The sequence below is a fragment of the Macaca nemestrina genome, chromosome X (genome assembly GCF_043159975.1).
Source record: "Macaca nemestrina isolate mMacNem1 chromosome X, mMacNem.hap1, whole genome shotgun sequence".
In the NCBI taxonomy this organism is placed as follows: domain Eukaryota; kingdom Metazoa; phylum Chordata; class Mammalia; order Primates; family Cercopithecidae; genus Macaca; species Macaca nemestrina.
This window is the reverse complement of record NC_092145.1, coordinates 113,599,022-113,617,136: the sequence shown is the minus strand read 5'-3', so window position 1 is coordinate 113,617,136 and position 18,115 is coordinate 113,599,022.

Genomic DNA, 18,115 nt, shown 5'->3' with positions numbered 1-18,115 from the left:
ACAATTGTTAAGCTCTGCTGACATCTGGTCCAACATTTTACTATATATCTTTAATTACAATTTTATGGGTTGGGCATGATGGCTCACACCTGTAATTGCAGCACTTTGGGAGGCCAAGGCAGGGGGATTGCTTGAGCCCAGACCAGTATAGGCAACATAGGGAGATCCCATTTCTACAAAAATTGTTTTTTAAAAAATTAGCCAGGCATGATGGGCACACCTGTGGTCCCAGCTACTCAGGAGGCTGAGGTGGGAGGATTCCTTGAACCCAGGAAGTAGAGGCTTCAGTGAGCCATGATCGTGCCACTGCACTCCAGTTTGGGTAACAGAGTGAGACTCTGCCTCAAATAATAATAATAATAATCATCATCATCATCATCATCATCTTACAAACAAAAAGAAGCTTACAGATTTTACCTGTGGTGAAAACATGCACCAGAGAAGAATAGAGGTGAAGTCCTCAGCGGTTTGTGGACCTGGAAAGAGGCACACTTCTGTCTATACCAAAGCTTAAGGATATTATGTGGTTATTACATAAGCCTCCTCTTCAGAAAAGTCATATCCAGAGTTAAAGGGAAATTTTCTTGTTGCCAGTCACAGTCCCTACTCATTCTTAACCTTTCAAGTGGCCCCCAAATTTCTGAGACACTTTATTGAAGGCAAGCAAAGAAGATATATGTAATAACCAGCAACGAAATCAGTCAGTTAATTGAGTACAGGGAGGCAGAGGACTTTGTATCCACAAGTGAAGTGTACTGTAGGCCCCACCCACAGATCCTACTCAAGAGAGAGCCATTAGGCTTGTACCATTTCCCCAAGATGTCTTACTAGCCACACATGTCACTCTAAACTGAAAGTCTGGCCCAAAAGCAACAAATCCATAGACATGCATGCAATCTATGATTTCACCTGCAAAGAAGAGATTAGCTGAGTCACAATCCATGCTCAGGAATTTCAATGGGGAATACCAAAATAGTTGGATGATTGGTGTCTATGACGGGCCATGTGTAAGGAGAAATTATGAGAGAACAGAAAGTAGGAATAAAAGAAGCTATGAGGACGGGTACAGTGGCTCATGCCTACAATCCCAGCACTTTGGGAGGCCGAGGCAGGCGGATCACCTGAGGTCAGGAGTTCGAGATCGGCCTGGTCAACATGGTAACACCTGGTCTTTACTAAAAATACAAAAAAAAAAAAAATTAGCCAGGAGTGGTGGTGGGTGCCTGTAATCCCAGCCACTCAGGAGGCTGAGGCAGGAGAATTGCTTGAATCTAGGAGGCGGAGGTTGCAGTGAACTGAGATTGCACCATTGCACTCCAGACTGGGCGACAAGAGTGAAACTCCATCTCAAAAAAAAAAAAAAAAAAAAAAAGCTATGAGGTACTGAAAAGATATAGAGTGAGAAGGTAAATGGTAGTCAGATAGAAACAAGCAGACATGTGGAGAGTAGCTTAAGCATAATAACAGTGGAGCACTAGGATGAAGAGCCACAAACGCCTGCTGTCTCTCCTGTCATCTTAGATTCCTCCCACCCTAACCCCCAATAGAAGCCCAAGGCAAATGCTTCAATAATGTATTTGGAAGGAGCTTTCCCTATGCTCATAAACAATGCATGAAGGGACTTTTTTGTTATTGTGATTATAATATTTAATCCAATAATATTTTCTGCTTATTTTCTAACACTGATAAGAACCATAAAAGAAGAAAAAAAACTTATCCTCTTGGTAGAATTCCAGGGAATAGGAAATGAACGGTACTATTGTACTACACATTTAGAAGATGAGTCAAATTAGATCCCCTACACTTCAAATCAACAAAGAGAAATATGGGGTAAAAATTAAACTTAGATTATTTTGATTATAGACAATCATATTAAGTTTGCTCAATTCTTCTCTTTTTCTGACTCAAGGTGACAATACACCAACAAAACTACAAAGGGAGAAAATATGTTAAATACTTCTTTTCTAGATTCTATAAAGGGGGTTTTTCTGGTCACCCAGGAAAGGAATCTGGCTACTATCATAACTGCAATGCCAACTGAATGGAAGCCAAATAGAAACACTTTTGTACATAGAATATTGATTCACAGAAGAGCTGGCTCTAAACCAGGGTATGCTGACTTGGCTCCTTTTCCCTAAAATCTTCCTCCTTCTGCAGATACTTCAGAGAGGCTGGGACAGATTTGGCTATTAACAATCAATGACGGGCCGGGCATGGTAGCTCATGCCTGTAATCCCAGCACTTTGGGAGGCCAAGGTGGGCAGATTACTTGAGGTCAGGAGTTCAAGACCTGCCTGGCCAACATAGCAAAACCCCATCTCTGTTAAAAATACAAAAGTTAGCCAGGCATGGTGGTGGGAGCCTATAATCCCAGCTACTTGGGAGGCTGAGGCAGGAGAATCACTTGAACCTGGGAGGTAGTGGCTGCAGTGAGCTGAGATCATGCCACTGCACTCCAGCCTGCTGGGAAACAGAGTGAGACTCCATCTCAAAAAAAAATAAAAATAAAAATAAATAAACGATGAGTCCTGGGGCTGGTCCACCCAAAACTTCTGAGTCTTGCCAGTCCAAATAATGACATATTCTGCCTTTTGCTGTTGTTCAAAATAAATCTACCAGGATTCAAAAGTTCAATAACATTTTTCAGACCTCAGTTTAGAAAACTGAGCAAGCCAAAAATCTCCATTTTACATCTACTAGAGAGTGCTTTAATAAGATGAAACAGAAATAGCTAATTGACCAACATATAACAGAAGTTCAGGATTTTCTGAACTTGAAAAGGCAGAAGTGGAATAAGATAGTACTGTCAGTGAGTATAGACACACACACAAACCCCATCAATCCACTGTGAGAGAAAAGTATCTGGGTGGTTGAGGCAATAATCACAGGCCTCCCATTGCCCCTTCCCCTTCTGAGACTGTGGGCAGGAAGGTAGGAAGGTGGGGAAAAGGAGGTTTCGGAGGCAATATAGGCATGGGCTGCTCCCCTCTCCCTACTTCTATATACACTGGCCCTCAGGAGTGCATGTCGTTGGCTTGTACCTGTAGTATCATCATCTATTATTTTCCCTTGTTCATTAGTTTGCTAGGGCTGCCATAACAGAATACCATAGACTTGAGTGACTTAAACAACGGAAATTTATTTTCTTATGGTTCCAGAGGCTGGAAAGTCCAAGATCAAGGTGCCAGCAGGTTTGGGTGCTTCTAAGCCCTCTCTCCTTGGCTTGAAGATGGCCACCTTCTCACTGCATCCTCATGGTCTTTCCTTTGTGTGTATGCATGTCTGTGTGTTACCTTCATCTTCTTATAAGGACACTGGTCAGACTGGATCGGGGTCCACCCATGTGACCTCATTTTACCTCATTTTAAATGCCCTATCTCCAAATAACAGTCATATTCCAAGGCAGTTGGAGTTAGGACTTTCAAATATGAATGCGGGGGGGCACAATTCAGCCTATATATACCAACTTGCAAGAGTGTTTATTTTATTTATTTTACTTCATTGTAATTATTTTTTAGAGACAGGATTGTACTTTGTCACCCAGTTTGGAGTGCAGTAGCATCATCACAGCTCACTGCCACCTCAAATTCCTGGGCTCAAGCAATCCTCCTACCTCAGTCTCCCAAGTAGCTGGGTCTACAGGCATGTGCTACCATGCCCAGCTAATTTTTCACTTTTGGTAGAGACAAGGTCTTGCTATGTTGCCCAGGCTGGTCTCAAAATCCTGGGCTTAAGTGATTCCCCCACCTCAGCCTCCCAAAGTGCTGGGACTACAAGCATGAGCCACTGCACCCAGCCAGTGTGTTGATTTTATGCAAGAGGATGTCAGAAGCTTCCTGTCACGCCTTCTTGACTTCATACCAGTAGCCGCCCAACATTATGGCAATGTTGGGAAAGTCATAACAGTTTTCCATTATTCTGAGGCAAGGATGTGAGAAACCTTATTGTGGCTTGTCAAAGTTAGAACTCTCTTAATACTCCTTGGTGTGCAGCTCCCTGAGATGGATGGTTAGAGAACCTTGTCACTCTGGATCTGGGTGGCTCCAATTAAGATTTGCTGGAAGGAAAGGATGTCAATGATCCCAAAAAGGAACTTACTGGGAGGAAAGGAGAAATTGGGATGGGAAACCCCAGCCCAGCACTAGGGGGTAAGGGTTGATAAGGCTGACACTAGAGGCCTCCCAAGACAAAACCATCCTGGTGTGGTGTTCCGGTAGAGGGGAGTTGCTCAGCATGCGAATGTGAACCACAGAGCCATAACCTTTGAGGCTATGGGAGTGACATCATCTAGGTCTGTAGGGGGACCCATCTGAACATGAGCATCCTTGCTGAGAGGACGAATGTCCATATGACTGGCCGGGACCAGGCTTCAAACGCCGCTCTGAGGACTGTTGGAAACAAGAGCATTAGGGACTTTACTCCACTTTCTAGTTCTTGCTGGAGGCAGCCTATGTAGTGGTTTAGAACAAGCTCAGAGCCGTCTGCCAGAGATCAGAGCCCAGCTTACCCACTTACTATGTAACCTTGGGCAAGTTATTCTCTGGGTTTCAATTTCCTCATCTGCAAAACTGGGATAATAAGAGTCCCTCCTCATTGAGTGTTTAGGAGAACTAAATGATTTGATAACTTGGAATTGTGTTTGCCACATCAAGAGGTCAATAAATAGTAGTTTTTCTTATTATTCTTGTGCTTGGTTTCAAAATTGTTATTAGGGAGAGGGACAGAGTAAGATTGCAGAACAGATGGCTCCACCAATTGTCTCCCCCTCCTCCTGCCACAAGGAAACTAATTTAACAACTATGAACACACAGAAAAAGCACGTTCATAAAAAACAAAAATCAGATGAGCACTCACACTACTTGGTATTAACTTCATTTCATTGAAAGAGGCACTGAAGAAGGTAGGAGATAGTTTTGCACTGCCAATGCCACCCCTTCCCCATCCCCTGGCAGTGGCCATGCAGCATAAAGAGAGAATCTGTGTGCTTGGGAGAGAGAGACCACAGCAATTGCGAGACATTGCATTGAACTCAGTGGTACCCTGTCACAGCAGATAGCCAAAACAGGCTGAAATCAGCTGACGCCCACTAACAGAAAGAATATTTAAACCAGCTCTAGCCAGAGGGGAAATGCCCATCCCAGCAGTTGGAACTTGAATTCTTTCAAGCCTCACCACTGTGGACTAGAGTACTCTGGGGCCCTAAATAAACTCGAAAGGCAGTCTAGGCCACAAGGACTGCAACTCCTAAGCAAGTCTTAGTGCTGAACTGGGCTCAGAGCCGGGGAGGGGTGGGGCCCACAACCTACTGAGACAATAGCCAGGGTGGCCAAGGGAGTGCTTGTGCCACCCCTACTCCTACCCCAGGCTGCACAGCTCACAGCTCCAAAAGAGACCCCTTCCATCTGCTTGAGGAGAGGAGAGAGAAAAGAGGACTTTGTACTTTGTCTTGCGTCTTGGATACCAGTTCAGCCACAGTAGGATAGGTCACTGGTCAGAGTCACAAGGACCCCTTTCCAGGCCCTACCTCCCAGACAACATTTCTAGACACATCTTGGGCCAGAGGGGAACCTGCTGCCTTGAAGGAAGGACCCAGTCCTGGCAGGACCTGTCACCTGCTGACTAAAGAGCCCCTGGGCCCTGCATAATAAGCAGCAATGCCCAGGTTGTACACCATGAGCCTTGGGTGAGACTCTGAGACCTGCTGGTTTTAGGTGAGACTCAGTACATTCCCAGCTATGGTAGCTATAGGGAGAGACGCCTACTTGAGAAAAGTGGAGGGTAAAGGAAAGAGGACTTTGTCTTGCACCTTATGTACCATCTTGGCTACAGGGGGTAGAGCACAAAGTGGGCTCTTAGGGTCCCCAATTTCAGGCCTTGGCTCTTAGATGGCATTTCTGGACATGGCCTGAGCCAGAGGAGAGCCCACTACCCTGAAGGGTGAGTCCCAGTCCAGACAGCATTCACCAAGAGTTGACTGAAGAGCCCTTGGGCCTTAAGGAAGCATCAGTGTAGCTTGGCAGCACTCCCTCTGGGCTTGTGATGATGGTGGCCATGAGGTGAGCCTCCTCTGCCTGTGGAAAGGGGAGAAAAGAGTGGGAAGGACTTTGTCTTGCAGTTTGAGTGCCAGCTCAGCCACAGTACACTAAAACACCAGGTAGATTTCTAAGGTTTTTGACTCCAGTCCCTGGCTCCCAGATAGCACCTATGGACCTACCCAGGGCCTGGGGGAACTTACTGCCCAGAAGGAAAGGACACACGCCTGGCTGGCTTTGCCACCTGCTGATTATAGAGCCTCAGGGCCTTGAGTGAACATAGATGGTAACCAGGTGGTGGTTACAGAGGGCCTTGGGCAAGACCCAGTGTTGTGCCAGCTTCAGGTCTGACCCAGAACAATCCCAGTGATGGTGGCCACAGGGGTGCTTGTGTCGCCCCACCCCCAGCTCCAAGCAGCTCAGAACAGAGAGAGAGAGAGACTCTATTTGTGAAAAGATAAAAGTCTCTGCCTGGAAATCCAGATAAATCTTCCAGATCTTATCTAAGAACATCAAGGGAATACCTCTATGAGTCTGCAAGAACCACAGCATTTTTGGGCTGGGGGCATATCTCCTAACGCAGACACGGCTTAGATCACAACACCCAAGTCCTTTCAAATACCTGGACAGCCTTCCCAAGAAGGACAGGTAGAAACAAGCCCAGACTGCAAAGACTGTAATAAACACCTAATGTTTCAATGCCCAGACACAGACAAACATCCACAAACATCAGGACCATCCAGGAAAACATGACCTCACCAAATGAATGAAATAAGGAACCAGGGACCAATTCTAAGGAAACTCAGAGAATCAAGATAACACAGAGTAGGAATTCAGAATTCTACCAGATAAGTTTAACAAAGATATTGAAATAATTTAAAAGAATCAAGTAGAAATTCTGGAGCTGAAAAATGCAATTGGCATATTGAAGAATGCATCAGAGTCTTTTAATAGCAGAATTGATCAAACAGAAGAAAGAATTAGTGAACTTGAAGACAGGCTGTATGAAAATACACAGTCAGAGGAGACAAAAGAAAAAAGAATGAAAAACAAAGATTCATACCTACAAGATCTAGAAAATAGCCTCAAAAGGGCAAATCTAAGGGCTACTAGCCTTAAAGAGGAGGTAGAGAAAGAGATAGGGGTAGAGAATTTACCCAAAGGGATAATAACAGATAACATCCCAAACCTAGAGAAAGATATCAATATCCAAGTACAAGAAGGTTATAGAATACCAAGCAGATTTAACCCAAAGAAGACTACACCAAGGCATTTAATAATCAGACTCCCAAAGGTCAAGGATAAAGGACCATAAAGGCAACAGGAAAAAAGAAACAACATACAATGGAGCTCCAATACATCTGGAAGCAGACTTTTCAGTGGAAACCTTACAGGCCAGGAGAGAGTGACATGATATATTTAAAGTGCTGAGGGAAAAAAAAAACTTTTACTCTAGAATAGTATATCTGGTGAAAATATTCTTCAAACATGAAGGAGAAATAAAAACTTTCCCAGACAAACAAAAGCTGAGGGATTTTTATCAATGCCAGACCTGTCCTACGAGAAAAGCTAAAGGGAGTGTTTTGATCAAGAACAAAAGGAGATTAGTGAGCAATAAGATCTCATCTTAAGGTAAAAATCACTGGTAATATTTAATAGTAAGTACACAGAAAAACACTATAACACTGTAACTGTGATATGTAAACTACTCTTATCCTAAGTAGAAAGACTAGAATGATGAACCAATCAAAAATAATAACTACAATAACTTTTCAAGACATAGACAGTATAATAAGACATAAATAGAAACAACAAAAAGTTAAAAAATGAGGGGATGAAGTTGAACTGTAGAGTTTTTGTTAGTTTTCTTTTTGCTTGTTTGTTTATGCAAACAGTGTTGCTGTTATCAGGTTAAAATCATGGGTTATAAGATAGTATTTACAACCCTCATGGTAACCTCAAACCGAAAAACATGCAATGAATACGTAAAAAATAAAAAGCAGGAAACTGAATCATACCACCAAAGAAACTCACTTTCACTAAAAAGAAGAAAGGAAGGAAGGAAGGAAAGAGAAGGACACAAAACAGCTAGAAAACAAATAACAAAATGGCAGGAGTAAATCCTTACTTATCAATAATAACATTGAATGTAAAGGACAAAACTATCCAATCAAAGGACATAGAGTGGCTGAATGGATTAAAAAACAAGACTCAATGATCTGTTGCCTACAAGAAACATGCTTCACCTATAAAGACACACATAGACTAAAAATAAAGGAATGGGAAAATATACTCCATGCCAATGGAAACAAAAAAAGAGCAGGAGTTGCTGTACTTCTATCAGACAAAATACATATCAAGACAAAACTTATAAGAAGAGAAAAAGATCACTATATAATGATAAAGGGGCCAATTCAGCAAGAGGATATAATAATTTTAAATATATATGCATCCAACAAAAAATCGTTAGAATAAGACCTAGCATTTGCTAGCACAACAGGGTGACTATAGTAAAAAAATCATTTTTTTGTCTTTTGAGATGGAGTCGCTCTTGTTGCTCAGGCTGGAGTGCAATGGCGTGATCTCAGCTCACTGCAACCTCCACCTCCCAGGTTCAAGTGATTCTCCTGCATCAGCTTCCCAAGTAGCTGGGATTACAGGCACACACCACCACACCCAGCTAACTTTTGTATTTTTAGTAGAGACAGGGTTTCACCATATTGGTCAGGCTGGTCTCGAGCTCCTGACTTCAGGTGATCCACCTGCCTCAGCCTCCCAAAGTGCTGGGATTACAGGCATGAGCCACTGCGCCCAGCCAGGAATAAACATTTTTAAAGCTCTTTCTACATATTGCCAATTTGCTTTCCTGAAAGGTGGTACCTACTTGCTCCCTGACTCTTGCCAACACTTTGTTAATTTTAGTCTTCACATTTTCTTTTTTTTTTTTTTTGAGACGGAGTCTGGCTCTGTCGCCCGGGCTGGAGTGCAGTGGCCGGATCTCAGCTCACTGCAAGCTCCGCCTCCCGGGTTTACGCCATTCTCCTGCCTCAGCCTCCCGAGTAGCTGGGACTACAGGCGCCCGCCGCCTCGCCCGGCTAGTTTTTTGTATTTTTTAGTAGAGACGGGGTTTCACCGTGTTCGCCAGGATGGTCTCGATCTCCTGACCTCGTGATCCGCCCGTCTCGGCCTCCCAAAGTGCTGGGATTACAGGCTTGAGCCACCGCGCCCGGCCCACATTTTCATTACTAGTGCGATTACATATATTAAATATTTTAAGTATTTAATAGTTCTTTGCATTTCCATGATTGTCAATTGCTTGTTCATGTCATTTGCCTATTTATTTGCTGCTCTTTTTAATCAAATCCCACCAATATAAAAACATTAAAGGACTGTGAGTGAAGGTAGGTTTGGGGGAAGAAAATAAGGGTGCTCTGGTTCTGAAAATTGGAGGACACACTCTGATTTGCCCCAGGAAAACTTTTCCACACTCTCTCTTCCCGCAAGTTCTTGGCCTTTCTACCCACCTGGAGAGCAGGGGAAATGTATGTCAAGCACAAGGCAAGTCTAGGCCTGACAGACTCTACCAGCAAAGAAACAACAAGCACTTTTTAGATTCAGACAGTTTATTACTTACAAAGACAGTGAAAGGAAGGGTAGCCCAGGGTGCCAGCTCCCCATGGCCTTGGAGCAGGGCAACACTAAAACAAAGGGCCAAATGACTACAACACAAGTGATATGACACCCTGTCACTGAGGGGCCCATTCCAGACTGCAGTGAAGTGATTTTATGACCTGCAGCTGTGCCCTAAGCGGGTGAGGCAGAAAGCTTCTTCATCAAAATCCAGAAGGCTGTAAGAAACTATGTTGGTCAGGCACAGTGGCTCATGCCTGTAATCACAGCACTTTGGGAGGCCAAGGCAGGTGGATCACTTGAGGCCAGGAGTTCAAGACCAGCCTGGCCAACATGGCAAAACCCTGTCTCTAGTAAAAATTAAAAAATTCGCCAGGCATAGTGGCGGGTGCCTATGATCCCAGCTACTCAGGAGACTGAGGCACGAGAATCACTTGAACCCAGGAGGCAGAGGCTGCAGTGAGCCAAGATCTCACCACTGTGCTCCAGCCTGGGCGACAGAGTGAGACTCTGTCTCAAAAAACAACAAAAAAAAAAAGAAAAAAAAAAGAAAAAAAACTCAAACAAAAAAAGAAACTACCTGATGACAGCCTTCCAGGCTGATATCTTCCAGGGAAGATAGGGAGGTAAGTGGGAAATGGCTTTGTTGTAGCTCCTCACAAGCCTCCCATCCCCTAGTGTTCCAGAAAGATCACAAGATGTTCTGCCAAGACTTTGATTCAGCTGTGTCCTACGTGGATACATGCAAGGTTATCAGAACACCGTGGTGGAGCCACTGCTGCATACGATGCGGGTAAAGAGTCTTGGAATTCTGTTATTTTATTTTGAGACAGGGTATCACTCTGTCACTCAGGCTGGAGTGCGGTGATGTGATCACTGCTCACTGCAGCCTCGACGTCCTGTGCTCAAGCAATCCTCCCACCTCAGCTTCCTGAGTAGCTGGGACCACGGGTGCACGCCACCATGCCTGGCTAATTCAGTTTTTTATTATTTGTAGAGACAGGGGCTCCCTATGTTGCCCAGACTGATCTTAAATTCCTGGGTTCAGGTGATCCTTTGGCCTCAGCCTCCCAAAGTGCTGGGATTACAGGTGTGAACCACTGTGCCCAGCCTGGAATTCTGTTTGGACCTTTTTTCAATTTAGGGAGTTTTGAGAAAACTTCATTTCTTTCTTTCATTTTTTCTTTTTTTCTTTTTCTTGAGACAGGGTCTCTCTCTGTTGCCCATGCTGGAGTGCAGTGGCACGATCTTGGCTCACTGCAGTCTCTGCCTCCTGGGTTCAAGCCATTCTTCTGCCTCAGCCTCCAGAATAGCTGGGATTACAGGTGTACACCACCACACCAGGCTAATCTCTGTTTTGTTTGTTTGTTAGTTTTGAGATGGAGTTTCGCTCTGTCACCCAGGCTGGAGTGCAATGGCTCTATCTTGGCTCACTGCAACCTCTGCCTCCCAGGCTCAAGCAATTCTCCTACCTCAGCCTTCTGAGTAGCTGGGATTACAGGCACCCACCACCATGCCCAGCTATTTTTAGTAGAGACGGGTTTTCACCATGTTGGCCAGCCAGATTTTGAACTCCTGACCTCAAGTGATGCACCCGCCTCGGACTCCCAAAGTGCTAGGATTACAGGTGTGAGCTACCATGCCCGGCCTGTACTTTATTTTTTATTAGAGACGGGGTTTCACCATGTTGGCCAGGCTGGTCTCAAAATCCTGAGCTCAGGTGATCTGCCTGCCTCGGCTTCCCAAAGTGCTGGAATTATAGGTGTGAATCCCCGTGCCCGGCCTGATTTTTTTAATATGGTGAGAGATAAGGGTCTAGTTTCATTCTTCTGCATATGCATATCCAATTTTCCCAGCACCATTTATTGAAGAGGCTGTCTTTTCCCCAATGTATGTTTTTGACACCTTTGTCAAAGATGACTTGGCTGTAAATGCATAGATTTATCTCTGGGTTCTCTATTCTGTTCTATCGGTCTATGTGTCTGTTTTTATGCCAGTGCCATACTGTTTTGGTTTCTATAGCTTTGTAGGAAATTTGGATGTCAGGTAGTGTGATATCTCCAGCTTTGTTCTTTTTGCTTAATGTCACTTTGGTTATTTTGGATCTTTTGTGGCTTCGTATGAATTTGGGGATTTTTTTCCTATTTTTGTGAAAAATGTCTTTGGTATTTTCATAGGGATTGCACTGAATCTGTAGATTGTTTTGGGCAGTACGATCATTTCACAATATTAATTCTTTCAATCCATGAATATGGGATGTTTTTCCATGTTTTGGTGTCCTCTTCAATTTCTTTCATCAGTGTTTTGTAGTTTTCATTGTATAGATCTTTCTCTGCTTTGGTTAAATTTATTCCTAGGTATTATTTTTTTGTAGCTATGGTAAATGAGATTGCTTTCTTAGCTCTTTTTCAAATAGTTCATTATTGGTGTATAAAAATGCTACTGATTTTGTATGTTGATTTCATATCCTGCAACTTTACTGAATTTGCTCCCTGTTTTTTTTTTTTTTTTTTTTTTTTGAGACAGGGTCTCACTCTGTCACTCAGGCTGGAATGCAATGGTGCCATCTTCTCGGCTCACTGCAACCTCTGCATCCTGGGCTCAAATGATCCTCCTTCCTTAGCCTCCCAAGTAGCTGGGACTACAGGCATGTGCCACCATGTCTGGCTAATTTTTGCATTTTTTTTGTAGAGACACGGTTTTGCCATGTTGCCCAGGCTGGTCTTGAACTCCTGGACTCAAGTGATCCAGGCGTCTCAGCCTCCCAAAGTGCTGGGATTACAAGCATCAGCCACTGCACGTGACCTTAAATTTGTTCTAAGAATCAGTTCCAAGCTTTTTTTTTGGTGGAGTCTTTAGGTTTTTCTGTATATAAGATCATGTCATCTGCAAAGAGGGACAATGTGATTTTCCTTTTTCCAATTTGAATTCCCTTTATTTCTTTCTCTTGCCAAACTTTTTAAGAGTTTGACCAAATTTGTGCCTCTGGTCATCTGAATGCCTGATTGTGTAGTTGTCTCTGCTTATTACTAACAAGTCAGTACAGGTTACATTAGGAATTATGTTTTATGTACATCTGGCCCCATTAGTTAATTTTTTGATGCTGCTCCTTGTGGAGCAGGGCTACCCCATAGGCAGTGTGCCCAGAGTAGTATTAATAGCTAATTTTTTATTGGTTTTCATGAGCTTGCACCTATTGGTTTCTCTGTTCCCATTGAGGTTTTTAATAAGTTGTGGCAGATTGGCAGCACTGCTAGGAGAATATGGTCTTCTTAGTCCTTTGTCTATATAATGTGCTGTCATGTAGACATTTGAAGCCAATCGGTGTATGAAAAACAGGTAGCCTTTGTGAATTTAGATCCTGACTCTTCAAGAGATAATATTCTGTATACCTCTGGACAGGCAATTTTATAACATAGTTTTTGAAATGTAAACTTGAGAGCCCTTTGCTTGTATGGGTCCTATACATACCCCAGGAAAGGCCCTGGAAATTTTACATTAGTAATCAGTGTTATTTTTCTTCAGAGGAGCCAATCCACATTGTATAGACTTTAGAGCCTATAAATCCTGAAATTCTCCCTGGCTTAGAGTGAATTATTATTTATTAGGTGCCATTCTGAGCATTGTGATAATTAGGGAATGTATGAAAGAAGTAATAAAGGCTGGGCACGGTGGCTCATGCCTGTAATCCCAGCACTTTTGGAGGCCGAGGCGGGTGGATCACCTGAGGTCAGGAGTTCGAGACCAGCCTGACCAACATGGAGAAACCCCATCTCTACTAAAAATACAAAATTAGCCAGGCGTGGTGGCGCATGCCTGTAATCCCAGTTACTCGGGAGGCTGAGGCAGGAGAATCGCTTGAACCTGGGAGGCGGAGGTTGCGGTGAGCTGAGATCAAGCCATTGTGCTCCAGCCTGGGCAACAAGAGTGAAACTCAGTCTAAAAAGAAAAAAAAAAAAAAGAAAAGGAAGAAAGAAAAGAAAGAAAGAAAGAGAGAGAGAGAGAGAGAGAGAGAGAGAGAGAGAGAGAGAGAGAAAGAAAAGAAAGAAAGAGATAAAGAGATGTCTTCCTTCCTAATTCACTTTCTTATCCTGAATGTAAGAAATCTAAGAACATACTGTGCAGCTGGGTGTATGTGGTGGGGGAGGTGAGGAAGTGGAAATTATACCAAGCCTAGCAGAGCATCTCTGAAGGAAGATTTTATCTAGAATTACCCCTAACTTTTCTTCACTTTGTTCAAAACCAGGGGAGAGGAAGAGTGAAAAGTAGGAAAGAGATCCTACTCTTATAAATCCAGGGACTGTTGGGACTGCTTAGGTATTGGCCATCTATATGATATTAACCATTTTCTTCTGTAAGATTTAGGAAATGTTATTCTTTTACTGACACTTTTTTCTTGTGGCATCAGTTATCTTGCCCAAATCTTTTTTCACTACTTCAAAATTATTTTTAAAATATATAAATGTTGATGAGTAGCAATTATGTGAGTTGGGATCTTCTAAATGTCAGACTGACAGTCTGGCAAACATAAGAAGAGGAAACTAGGCTGGGCGTGGTGGCTCACGCCTGTAATCCCAGCACTTTGGGAGGCCGAGGCGGATTGATCACCTGAGGTCGGAAGTTGGAGACTAGCCTGGCCAACATGGCAAAACCCCATCGCTACTAAAAAGACAAAAATTAGCCAGGCATGGTGGTGGGCGCCCACAATTCCAGCTACTCAGGAGGCTGAGGCAGGAGAATGGCTTGAACTCGGGAAGCGGAGGTTGCAGTGAGCTGAGATTGCACCACTGCACTCCAGTCTGGGTGACAGAGCCAGACTCCGTTAAAAAAGAAGGAGGAGGAGGAGGAGGAGGAGGAGGAGGAGGAGGAGAAGGAGGAGGAGGAGGAGGAAACTAGCGCTAGTGCTATATCTCTTATTTAGCTTGGATGAAATGGGAAGTAGTTCTAATAAAATCCCAAGGATGAAAACAGATTTTCTAACATACTCTAATTAACTCTGTAGTTTTAATTTGCTCAGAGTTTGTCCCTTTCCTGAAAAGCATTAAAAGGAATGCTTAGAACATGGGAAAACTGGGCTGGGCACAGTGGCTCACACCTGTAATCCCAGCACTTTGGAAGGCCAAGGCAGGCGGATCACTTGAGATCAGGAGTTCGAGACCAGCGTGGCCAACGTGGTGAAACTCTGTCTCTACTAAAAATACGAAAGAAAATTAGCCAGGCGTCGTGGTGGGCGCCTGTAATCCTAGATATTCTGGAGGCTGAGGAGGAAGAATCGCTTGAACCCAGGAGGTGGAGGTTGCAGTGAGCTGAGATTGCACCACTGTACTCCAGCCTGGGCAAAAGAGTGAGACTATCTCAGAAAAAAAAAAGAAAGAAAGAGAGAGGGAGGGAGGGAGGGAGGAAGGAAGGAAGAGAGAGAGAGAGAGAAGGAGGAAAGAAAGGAAGGAGAGAAAGAAAGAAAGAAGGAAAGAAAGAAAGAGAGAAAGAAAGGAAGAAAAGAAAATGGGAATTCTGCTAGGACAAGAAAAAAAAAGATATTTGTAAGTCCAGAAACTATCTTTTTTTTTTTTTTTTTCTGAGATGGAGCCTCGTTCTGTCATCCGGTCTGGAGTGCTGTGATGCGATCTCAGCCCAGTGTAACCTCTGCCTCCTGGGTTCAAGCGATTCTCCTGCCTCAGCCTCCCGAGTAGTTGGAACTACAGGCACGTGCCACCATGCCCAGCTAATTTTTGTATTTTTAGTAGAGACGAGGTTTCACCATGTTGGCCAGGATGGTGTCGATCTCCTGACCTCGTGAACCGCCTGCCTCGGCCTCCCAAAGTGCTGGGATTGCAGGCGTGAGCCACCGCATCCGGCTGAAACTATCTTTTAAAAATAGTCTCCATTGGGTAGGCCAGATGCGGTGGCTCATGCCTGTTATCCCAGCACTTTGGGAGGCCGAGGGAGGTGGATCTTGCTTGAGCTCAGGAGTTCAAGACCAACCTGGGCAACACGGTGAAAAACTGTCTCTACTAAAAATAAAAAATTAGCCGGGCGTGGTGACGTACGCCTGTAATACCACCTACTTGGGAGACTGAGGCACAAGAATTGCTTGAACCCAGGAATCAGAGGCTGCAGTGAACTGAGATGATTCCACTGCACTCCAGCCTGGGTGGGACTCTGTCTTACAAAAAAAAAAAAAATCCAGGTGCGGTGGGTCACGTCTGTAATTCCAGCATTTTGGGACGCCGAAGCGGGCGGATCACGAGGTCAAGAGATGGAGACCATCCTGGCCAACATGGTGAAACCCCGTCTCTACTAAAAATACAGAAATTAGCTGGGCATGATGGCGGGTGCCTGTAGTCTCAGCTACCAGGGAGGCTGAGACAGGAGAATCACTTGAACCTGGGAGACAGAGATTGCAGTGAGGCGAGATCGGGCCACTGCACTCCAGCCTGGTGACAGAGCAAGGCTCTGTCTCAAAAAAAAAAAAAAAAAAAAGTCTCCATTGGAACTGCTTTGATGTAAAAAGTTACTAGAACTTATAATTTTCTGCTGCTAAGACCATTTACTTCTGAGAATCCTTTCTTGACTCTTCTATCCTCCCCACCCGTTTGAGTTAGAAGTCTGTTTCCCCTGTTTTTCCTCTTTTGTACTAACTTCCAACTCTCTGTTATATCTTTACTATAAAATTGTACTGTGATCATTTACTTTCTGGACTATATTTTCCGCTAAACTGACAGTTTGATGCTTTTTCATTTCATTACCTAGCACAGTGCCTAGCACACTGGGATATTCATGAACTTTTTAAATAAGAATGAATGATAGTGTTGTCAGACAGCCCAGTATGATATCACAGTTTATGAGTTGACATGTACACGGGAGGGTAGAGTCACTGATTAGTAATAGAAAGAAGAAGGAAAAAACACACAGAATTCAATAAATGTTACAGTCACGTACTCAGAAAGCTGACTAGGAAGTCAGATCATTGACGGACAAATATTTTTTACTTTGCCTAAATTAAGACTTTTACCAACAACAGTGAATAAGATACCTCATGGTAAGAAAAAAATATATAGTCTTTATAAATGGATTATACACAATTTTCAATGCTTTTAAAAATAATTGGAACTGGTCAATAAGATAGTGAAAGAAAATTGATAAGAATTATTTAAAAGTTAAGTATGAGAGGATCACTTGAGACCAGGAGTTTGAGACCAACCTGGGCAACACAGCGAGACCCTGTCTCTAGAAAAAAAAAAAAAAAAATTTGCCGGGCGCGGTGGCTCAAGCCTGTAATCCCAGCACTTTGGGAGGCCGAGGCGGGTGGATCACGAGGTCAGGAGATCGAGACTATCCTGGCTAACATGGTGAAACCCCGTCTCTACTAAAAATACAAAAAACCAGCCGGGCGTGGTGGCGGGCGCCTGTAGTCTCAGCTACTTGGGAGGCTGAGGCGGGAGAATGGCGTGAACCCGGGAGGCGGAGCTTGCAGTGAGCCGAGATCACGCCACTGCACTCCAGCCTGGGAGACACAGCGAGACTCCGTCTCAAAAAAAAAAAAAAAAAAAAAAAAATTAAAAATAATTAGCCCCTGTTTCTAAAAAATTTAACGAATAATTAGCTGGGCATAGTGTTGCACACATGTAGTTTCAGTTACTTGGGAGGTTGAGTTGGGAAGATCGCTTGAGTCCAGGAGTTAAGAAAGTGCAGTGATCTCAAGACCCCATCTCCAAAAAAACACAAACAAACAAACAAAAAGTAAAGAAAAAAAATAAAGAGGGAGAAGAAATGTTGACTCAAAAACTTAAGAAAAGGGGGCCAAGCGTGGTGGATCACGCCTGTAATCCCAGCACTTTGAGAGGCTGAGACAGGATTGCTGAGCCCAGGAGTTTGAGACCACCCTGGGCAACATAGTGTGCCCCGTCTCCATGAAAAATTTGAAAAATTAGCCAGGTGTAGCCAGGCACTGTGGCTCATGCTGTAATCCCAGCACTTTGGGAGGCCAAGGTGGGTGGATTGCTTGAGTCCAGGAGTTCGAGACCAGCCTGGGCAATATGGCGAAACCCCATCTCTACAAAAAGTACAAAAATTAGTCTGGCGTGGTGGCACGTGCCTGTAGTCCCAACTACTTGGGAGGCTGAGGTTGGAGGATCATTTGAGTCCAGGAGACAGAGGTTGCAGCTAGCCAAGATTGTGCCACTGCACTCTAGCCTGGGCAACAAAGTGAGACCCTGTCTCAAAAAAGAAAAAAAAAATTAACCAGGTGGGGTGGCAGGCACTTATGGTTTTAGCTACTCAGGAGGCTGAGATGGGAGGATCGCTTAAGCCCAGGAGGTCGAGGCTGCAGTAAGCCATGATTGCACCACTGCACTTTAGCCTGGGTGACAGAGTGAGACCCTGTTTAAAAAAAATAAAAATAAAAAATAAAAAACTTATGAAAAGGGGGAAAAAGTGATCTGCCTATATATGTT